The sequence below is a fragment of the Microcebus murinus genome, chromosome 4 (assembly GCF_040939455.1).
Source record: "Microcebus murinus isolate Inina chromosome 4, M.murinus_Inina_mat1.0, whole genome shotgun sequence".
In the NCBI taxonomy this organism is placed as follows: domain Eukaryota; kingdom Metazoa; phylum Chordata; class Mammalia; order Primates; family Cheirogaleidae; genus Microcebus; species Microcebus murinus.
Window position 1 is genome coordinate 22,406,239 of NC_134107.1, and position 10,084 is coordinate 22,416,322.

The following is a 10,084-nucleotide window of genomic DNA, read 5'->3' on the forward strand; positions in this document are numbered from 1 at the left end:
GAGCTGCTCGAGGGACTCCCAAAGGTCTGGGAGTCTAAGGTGTAGAGAAACACGCCCGGCCGGGTTCCTCAGGGAAATCAACTTTGCTGTTTGCTAACTGTGTCGGGGCAGAGCCTGTCGGTGTGTTTGTTCTCCTGTTTCTTCCCAACTATTTATCAAGCTGACATTGAGTGACTACTATGTGTCCAGGCTCTGGGCTGGATTCTGAGCAGGTTTAGGAAAAGAGCATGACAGGGTTTCTGTTCAAGAGGCACACAGAGTCCCCAGACGGCAGGTGAGGGAGCCGGGGTAGCCATGGGACTCTCGAGGGGTTCCTTTCAGCCTGGGGGTCTTCACCAGAAGGCAGGGCGGAGTTTTGAGTTGAAGAGATATGAGAATAGGCCTTCTGGGCAGTGTGGGCACAGGCGGAGAAGAGGGGCAGGAGGGGAGCCCCTGGCTTTTTGGCCATAGCCCCAGCGTGCCGTTCAGCCGAGAAAGCGCTCTCCCGTCATACAGGGACACGCTGGTGCGCTGGGATCATAGGACGAGGCAGGAAGGTGACAAGGAATGTGGAAAATGGATCTAAGCTGTAGTGAGAAATTCCCCAGGCAGCTGGCAGCCAGTGGGGGTAGGCGCCCATGAGGTCCTTTCTCAGGCTGAACCCCCTCTGGACATTTGAGTGAGTCCCCTCTCGGGAGAGGTCACTCCATCCATGGTGTGAAATGAGGTCGTGCTCATGAGAGTGCGTGACAGACCACAGAGCGTGAAAATCACGTGCCCACTCTGGAGCTGGGTGCTCTGGCAGGAGCTTCGGGTACGTTTCCCCGAATCGTCCTGCCCGCCCCACCAAGCCCCCTCACGCACAGGGAAGCTGGGGCCCAAGTGTCTGGCACAGCCGTGGCTGAACTCAGATGCTCCGCTCAAACCCAGACTCCAGCTGTCACACTGTTGCTGCTTCATCCAGGGGAAGGGACGGGAGCTTCGAGAGGCCAGGGGCAGTCAGGTCCCCAAGTGGGCTCAAGCTGAAGTCCAGTTCTCTTTACACCAGCACAGGTGGTGATGGTGGGGGTGGGGGTTGTAAGGGGGAGGTGATCAGCGTCCCAGAAGAAAGAGGGGAGTGACAAAAGGAGAAGATGAGGAACACCTTTTTCCCCCAACATGCCAATGTTGTCCAGGGCAGCCCTATGGTGTCCATTCTTGAACTACGTACAAGTCCACATGCGGTCTCTTGTCAAATGGAGACCATTCCGTTCTAGATCTCAAAGACTTTACACTCTTGGTGACTCCTGACATGAAAATGGTGTTGCATGTCTCAATGCCCTGTGAGGTAGGTGGGATGAGTGAAGGACACAGGTAGAGAGGGTGCATCTTCCCTGAGGTGACGGGGAGAACAAATTGTGGTTGGGAGCATGGATCCATGGACTCGGCCTGGGTTCAAATTCTGTCTCTGCCACCTGCCAGCTCTGTGACCTTGAGAAAATTATTTGCCTTCCCTGTGCCTGTTTCCTCATCTGTAGCGCGGGGATAACAGTTATGCCCACCTATGGGATGTGTCGCAAAGGTTAAAGGAGCAGAGGCCCGTAAAGTGCTCAGGTGTTGTGGGCTGTGGAGTAAACCTGATGTGAGTGTTTGCTAGGATTTCTTCAGAACTTGCTCAGTACTTGGTTCTCCTGGCAAACGTCCTGGGGTGATTCCAGCCCCATGGCTTCTCCCCGAGGTAGCATCCCCTAAAATGTGAAGCTGAGTCCTGATACCTGCCACCAAGGTGACTTCTCTGGGCCTTGGTGCCCTGCCCTCGTGGCTGGAGCTCTTTCCCTCTGGTCTTCTCACCCCTGCAGTCCTCAGTCCCAGGCTAATATCTTAGAGTTCTGGAGCACTCTAACCCTAGAGTGCTAGATCCAAAGGGCTCTCTGAGATCATCTGGTTCAAATCCTTTTTTCTTCGGAGATTGAAATGGGGAACTTGACTTCCCCAAAGCAACCAGGTCAGCCCTAGGGCTTGCCTTGGGCTTTATACTCCTGTCCTGTAATGGTGCTCACCATGCCATGGACTCTTGGTTAGGGGTCTGGAGGCCTGAAGGGATGGAGGGGAGGCTGCCCAGGTGGCCAGCAGAGGTTTAATTGGGCATGACATAAAGTGTGCAACTGAACACCCTCCTCGGGTTGGTGTTGTGCCACACACCAGCATGCTGCTGGGCAGGAGAAAAGGCGAGGGAAGAGAGTCACTTCTTTCTTTGCCTGGGGGAAGAAGAAGCTGTTTAAATCCAGTGGAAGAAAAGATATGAGGACTTGGGCTAGAAGGGAGAGGCTGGCTGAAGGCAAGGGCAAATTCCAGCCACATTGGGCTGATGGGGAGAAGGAGGAAGGCGAAACAAGGGACATGACAGTCATAGTGGGGGGAAGAAGGGGCAGGAAGGTGGCTTCTCTATCATAATGACTTGGTTAGAGAAAGACAAGTACCAGGGACTTGCAATGATGGTTGGCAGGTGCAAAATCTCAATCCTGCCCACCTCCCCATCAACGCCCTGATGTGCTTATGGGACACTGGCAATACCCTTCCGCAACAGGGCCCTCTTCCGAGTATGCCTGAGCTCTGGGCAGGGCTGGGTAGCCCCTCGGAGTTAGCACTCTCCAGCGATTCTGATTCAATAGGTCTGAAACTTGCATCTTGAGCAAGCTTGCTGGGTATTTCTGCTGCCAGTAGCCCATGGACCACATTTGAGAAGCCTGATTCTGGGATCTCTAGTGTCAAACAGATTGTTCCAAGGAGGGCGGCAGGCAGCTGCTTAGGAGTGATGGGTAGGTATCCAACAGCTCACTGAGAATCTAAGATTTGTTGAGCACCAGCTGTGTTTCATGCCCTGTGCCAGGCTCTCTAGGAGCGACAGAGGAGCTCTGCCCTCAAGGAGCTTAGACATGAGCTGGGAAACAGACCCATATCAGATCCCTTGAATGTGACTCAGAATGGGATATGTGCTGTAAGAGATGGACAGATGACAGCCATGGCCTTAGAGCAAAGGCCTGGGGACAACAGCCTAGAGAGGGTGGCGGCCCTGGCTTGGGGAGAGCCTGGCCTCCCAGGTTTAGACTTGCTTCTATAGGAGGCTCAGATAGGCCAAACTCGGCCCCATGAGGTCAGGGACTTGCCCAAGGTCACACAGATAGTAGCAGTGAGAACATACTTCAAACCTGCTCAACAGAAATTGCTCCAGGGGTACGATGTGGTCAAATGTGCTCAGGGACCTCATCTTGTGTGTACGATGGACCAGACGTGAGGGGGCTTTTTGTGTTTTATTAACGTGGAGGATGGCCGTGCTGGAGAGAGGAAGACTACTTTAGCAAACTACTGTAAATGCTCATGTTCTGGGGTGGACAGACACGGCTGGGACAGGAGAGGTGGAGGGTTCCAGGGGTGTTAGACTTCTCTGAACCTCCCATCGCACATGCCACAGGAGGTTTCCCGGCAGCCTTCTGCGGGACGACTTTATTCACAGACTCGAGAAAGATCTTGGTCCCCTTGTTTATTGGCGGTGGGGAGAACGGGCAACCGCGGACAGCCTCTTTGGCAGAAAGCAGCTTTCAGGTCGCTCAGGTGCCCCTGCCCCTCTCTCCCAAGACCCGGATTCACTCTCAGAGGCTCCCTGGGAACTCCAGAAAATTAACGCCTCCCAGGTCACTGGGAGTCCACAGTCTTTGAGTGGAATGTGCGTGAGGGAGGAGGGCGAGAGGCAGTGGTGACAACCTGGGTTGATGGCTTCCTCCCTCGTCTCTGAGGTCCCAGACAGATGTGCGGGAACAGGGGGCGGGCGGCACAGCTTTGCTCTCTGCTCGCGCCCACCTTCCAGGTGAGCCTCTGCCAGCCGGTCAGGACCGTATTAGGACAGCAAGAAATAAAAGGCAGCTAACGCCCTGCTCCCACGTCCCTGGAGGACCACTGTGGCACTCGGGGCAGGAGCCTGGGCATGGGACATGCTGCCGGCCCCCCACCCCCCGCAACCAGAGCAATCAGCTCCTCCTCTACTCTGAGTGGAGGGCAAAGGAAGAGCCAGAAGATTGAGGTTTGAAGTCTCGTCCTGGCTGCTAAGTGACTGGGGCGAGTCACGTGACCTCCCTGGGGCTAACGTCTTCACCTGCAAACATGTGAACACGACACAGGCTTGGGCTCATTTCATTCTTCCCGAAGAGGGTGGGCCTCGTGTGAGTTTGCAGATGTGCTGGGGGAACTCGATCATGAGGTGCTCTGGCTCCCGGCTGGGGTAGGGGTGGAAAGGGTGAGGTGAAGTTTCTTGCGGGAATCCTACCTTCTTCAATTGTTAAAGTTTTATTTTATCTATAATTGACACCTAATAACGGTACACATTTGTGGGGTACAGTGTGAGGTTTCAATAAACGTATACATTGTATAATGATCAAATCAGGGTAATAGCATATCATCACTCTAAACATGTATCGTTTCTTTGTGGTGACAACATTCAAAATCCTCTTTTCTAGTTATCTGGAAATATACAGCACATCATTATTAGCTAGAGTCACCCTACTGTGTAATAGAACACCACAACTTATTCTTTCTAACTGCAACTTTGTATCCATTGGCCAACTTCTCCTCATCCTGTCTCCTCCCTCCTCTCCCCACCAGCCTCTGGCCTCTGGTGACCACTGTTCTACTCTCTGCGTCTGTGACATCAACATTTTTTATTTTTTAGATTCCACATATAAGTGAGATCATGTGGTATTTGTCTTTCTGTGCCTGGCTAATTTCACACAGCATAATGTCCTCCAATTTCATTCACATTGCCACAAATGACAGGATTTAATTCTGTTTTGTGTCTGAATAGCAAGGAATCTCACTTTCTGATCAGGGGTCTAAAGAGGAAAAAGAAAAGGAAAAAAAAAAAGAACTTGCAGATTTTACTTCTGACACACCAGCCTTGAGCAGGAGCCTGCCAGCTTCAGCCTTCTGCCCGCCCTCCCCTCCTTCCTGGCCGAGTGTAGCTTGGAGCTTGGAGGGGAAGCCAGCCAGGGGGGTGGTGGCAAGGTGGGGGAACAGGGCGCAGTGTGGGGGTGGTTCAGGAGTGGAGTGTCCACGCAGTAACTGCATAAGCACAGAGAAGAATTTTTCTTACCTGGGGCATGGATTGGTGCAATAACTAACCTTCCAGCTGCTTTCTGGATTCTCCTCTTCAAATCCATCCTGCACAATACTCCTAGATTAGTCTTAAAACTCTAGTTGAAGGTGCACCTCCTCCACTCTCTTCTAATTCCTTGTAAAAACAAAATAAAAATAACCTGTTCTGGTCTATAATGCCTGGCTCTGAACTTCTAAAGCACTGTCTATCTCATTGGTTTGGCACTTTTCTATCCTGCAACCTATAAATGTCTTTTCTTGTGTATGAATCTCTTCAGTGAGGCTAGAAGCCTACTGATTCATTTTCTTATTCATCGTTTTAACAAAAATGTATTGAGTCTGTCGTGGGTGCCAAGGCAGTGTGCCATGTGAAGCAGATCTCTTCGTCCTCAAGAAGTATGTCTCATCTAGATAGGACGACAGACACAGAGGCAGAGGGTGACAAAGCAGTGTGATCAGTGAAGGCTCTGCTAGGGCAAGCACAGGGTGGGAATGGTGCAGGGGGCTGGGCTGTGGTGGTCCTTCTGGAAGATCCACAAGAGTGGCGATGTTGGAGCTGAGCCCGCCTTGAAGGATGCAGGGGCATTCAGTGGGTGGAGGAGCAGGCTGGGGGGTCTTATTGATTGAATGGAATATTCAAAGGCCTGGAGGTTGGTGGTGGAGAGAGAGAGAGAGAAGGAGGTTGGAGAAGCGAAGTACAAGTGTCTGCAGCCTGGCGTCCATGGGCGCCCGACGAGATGGAGAGAAGCCACAGCCTCCAGGAGGGTCTTCCTTTTCGGGAAGCTCAGGTCTGAAGGCAGACCTGGAGCTCCTGGAGGCACTTTCAGGCAGGTGGCAGGGTTGGGTGGGGCTGGGGGTGGTTCATATGGTTTAGGCTTCTTAGAGGACACCGCAGCCACCCAGGCAAGGCCCGAGGAGCTTGGGAACCACTGGCAGCTGCAGGAAAGGAGGAAGGGGAATGGACCTGAGTGGCAAAAGTCATCTGATAAAAAGGATGACTGGCTGCTCTTCTTCTCTTGAGCTTCTCATCTCACTGCTCTTAATCCAAGTCTTGGTGTCACAGAGCCTTAAGAGAACCTAGATTTCATGTGGTCCAGCCCCCTTCCCATTACACAGATGGGGAAAACTGAGGCCCAGTCTAGAGACATGTAGCCACTGGGTGAATCTGAAGGCTAAATTCCCCTGCTTGTGACTTTGCACCTGAGAGCTGCTTCCTTTCCAGTTCCTGAGAAAGAGTGAGGGTCCCATCCTATAGGGTGGGAATGAGTCCAAGTTAGGCTTGGGCCCGGGAAGGGGCAGTTAGATGATGCCGACTGAAGCCACTCACCCTGCAATGCTGCCCAGGTGCCGCCTTGATGCTACTGCTAAGAAAGAGGCCCAAACTCTATTTTAAAAGATGACTTTACTAGCAAGACCCTAGAGCGCTTCAGCTCTGTATAATATTAGGAATAGCAATAAAAGATATGACTTAGAGCTTTGCAAACTCCCACCTAGAAGTGCAAACTGAAGACTGTTAGAAACTTCCTGAAAAACAATCTGGGAATTAAAACATGATGGCTTCCCAACTACCCCAAACTAGAAGAGCCAAGAATTTCAAAGGGATACTTTAGCATCTGCCATGGTCAGACTTAGCATAGGAAATCAATTCCAAAAGCTAGGTGAGCAATAGCTACTAAAGTTCCTGAAACAGTGGGAAGAAAAAAAAATCTAGGCCAGGGTGTAGTTTGTGGGGATTTCAGATGCCTATAAGGCATGAATGAACAAAACTCTTAGAATCCCTGGAGAAGAGCACAGGCCCACCCAATGGTTTAGTTTCTTGATTACTGTAATTATGTATCCATAATGCATGTTATATGAAAGGAAAAAAGGCAACCAGGCCCTGGACTCTATAATACCCTAAGTCTGTGTGCAGCATCTGACATGTTTCTTAATAGCAAAGGCCTCGGACACTCTGCAGACTGCTTACTTTGGCTTTAACCAGTTTTACCCAGGGTGATCCTACCATGCTAGAACATGTCAAGGGAAAGGGAGGCTTGTCTCAATCTATGCCAGGAAGATTTTAGAAGCTGTAGTTGAGCTGATGTTGATGGAAAGAACAAGTGAACAATGGATTTGGAGTTAAAGAACCTGGATTGGACACTCCAATTGTCATCAGCTGTGTTGTATTGCTAGGCCCGTTTCCTCTTTGGAAAACAAGACGCTTGTACACATTTTTTAGCACCCACTTATGAGTGAGAACATGTGTGTTTGACTTTGTACATCTGGCTTGTTTTACTTAAGACAAAAAATGTGTACACAGGGACATAGTGAGTGGGAAGATAGACAATGGAGACTCAGAAGGGTAAGGAGGTGGCAGGGGTGAGTGATGAGAAATTACTTAATGGGTGCAATGTACATTATTCAGGTGATGGAAACCCTAAAAGCCTTGACTTGACCATAATGCAATCTATGGATGTGACAAAATTGCAATGTACCCCAAAAATTTATTTAAAAAAAAAGAAAGAAAAATAAGACATTTGTGAAATGAGCAACTTCTGCTTCATGGTCATTTTATAATGAAATGCAAAAGCCTTTCAGTCTGGGGTTGGTATTTGGTGTTTGGTGGGTTGGGGACGGCTCTCTCACACTTGGTGGTGAGTCAACCAACAACACCGACAATGTCTCAATGTCTTCCTCTTTCTCATATCTGGGCCCTCGATTATCTTGTTGATCAAGATAACTATTTTCCTGGCTGTCTGCAATGTGTACTTCTGAAAAATAAAAATGTCAGAGAATAACCTCCTCCTGCCCCGAACATGAATGGTCATATCCAGAAATGCTTACATGATACTTTTTAAAAAAATGTCCAGTACTTAACCTGACAATTTCTCTGTATTAATATAATTTCCCACTTGAACAGAGCTGTGTCTCATAGCACACGCCCACTTCTGCCCCTTGTCGAGCTGCTGCTGCATGTGTCCCTGCCTTCCAGCTGGGCCGCCAGACACACACCTCTAGCTGAACCGAGTTGGTTCATTGGCTGATTGTAACAGAGAAGCAGCGCACCTCATGGGGAACAGGGGTGACCTGGTGAGCGAGTGTTAGAAAGGACTTAGTATAGGATTTGGGCTTGGTTAAGTGATTTTGGGACTCAAGGACTCAAGGAAGCAGGGCTCTGCTCTGGATTGGATGCTGTCAGGAAGAGGCATTAATTCTATGATTGGTATCTTAATACATTTTATCCTGTAGGCAGGGGGAATGAAATGAGGTGAAGAGGCAGTAGTTACTCATATTAGCCAGAATAGGAGGATGTCTCTTCATTTTTTGTGGCTTGGAGACCACTAAGGACTAACTGAAGATGCCAAGTCAGTACCTGGCAGGGGTGACTTTTCTCTTCTCCAGTGCTACTTTTTGGCCAAGGGCAAAGTCAGGCTGCAAAACATGAGTCTATGACAGTCAGGTATTCACCATTGTCAATGTTTTGCTGATCGGGAGGTTGCTCAGCGAATGTAGTCTGGAGTTGGACAGGAATTAATACCTCCTATTCTTTTTGTGGCAGGGTGAGTTTTTAATCTCCTGATGTGACAAGGGCTGCAGAGTAGCATTAAAGACTCTGAACAGCACACACTAGCCAGTTGCAACACGGGCAGTGACCAGAAACAAAAATTGGTATTGGTTCTTAGACCCTGAAGACAGGGGCCTGAGTTACCATCTCCAGGCAATGAAAATGTGTCCCAAATCCAACTGATCTTTTTCTAGAGATCCAGGTGGCTTTTTCTTTTAGCCTATTTACAGACTGTTCTACTTGAGCCTGTAGCGTTTATATAGGTACAGCAAGCAGGGTTGGCTATAGCATAAATTCCCCTTCAGCTAAGATGAAATTAAGGTCCACGTGATCATCTCTGACAACTCTGGCTTACACATTTAAATTTAAACTGGTTGGTCTGGCTCCAGAGCCAGAAGTTGTGTAATAGAAGACGTCTAGTAGGGTCAGGGAAAAGTTTTGGGCCATCTCTTTTGGCTGAATGATCCCTACTGTGGGAATTGTAGTTTGTGTAGTACTCATGAGTCAGTTGTCCCCATTGGCAGTTCTCCGGTAGCCTGTGCTTGCCTCTTTTTGGAAGTTTCTGGACATTTCTTTCAGGGAAACATGATCCACTAAATGGGTGGTAATTTTAAACATCTGAAAGTCACTAGAAAGTGTCCTGAAAAACAGAAGAAAAGTTGGTGTGTAGCAGGTGGGTATCCACCTGATGTTCATATAAGAAGTAGTATCCCAGTGGGGCGCAGACTATATTGGGAATATCATTTATTGCAACAGGAATAAGCCAGTTTCCTGAGTGGAGTTAACTAGTTTCTGCAAAGCAGGATGGACAGTCTCTGAAGGGAGCAAGCTAAATATTATAGCAACACTGTACCCAATATTCGTTTCCATTTCTGATGGGCTGAGTTTTGCTGGTAGGGTTATAGTGAGCTAAACAGAAAAGTATTTTTTGACATGCAGTCAAAGTCCAATTTTTTGTAGGGTTTAAGTTTGGAATTACTTATAGGAGGGAAACATATATCAGAGGTCTTTCAGAAGGAAAGTGACCTTCTGACATATTTAAAGGAACAGTCATTCAATGCTTGTCCTCAGTCAAATTTAGACTGATGAGTGGAGACAAACACACTAGAGAATTATATTTTCTGAAGGGGCAGAAGACCTCAGGGTTAAGATGAGGGAGGTCAGGTTGAGAAGTCTTTTCGTTAACAGAGAGTGTCAAAATACAGTATTAGATGAGATTTGCGGTAGAGAGGAAGAAAAAGAGGGTGAAGAAGCAAAGTTCATCTTGTTTTGTTGTCTCGGGTGGGTGTTACCCACTGCTATAGTCCGTGGGTTGTCTGTTGTCCTAGGCAGAAGTTGTCATTTTCTGCAGTCAGCTTTTCCTTACGAATGTGTGAGGATGCTCAGTTTGAGGTTTCCCAGTGGATGAAATGTCTGGTGGGTAGGTAGGCAGGTGGG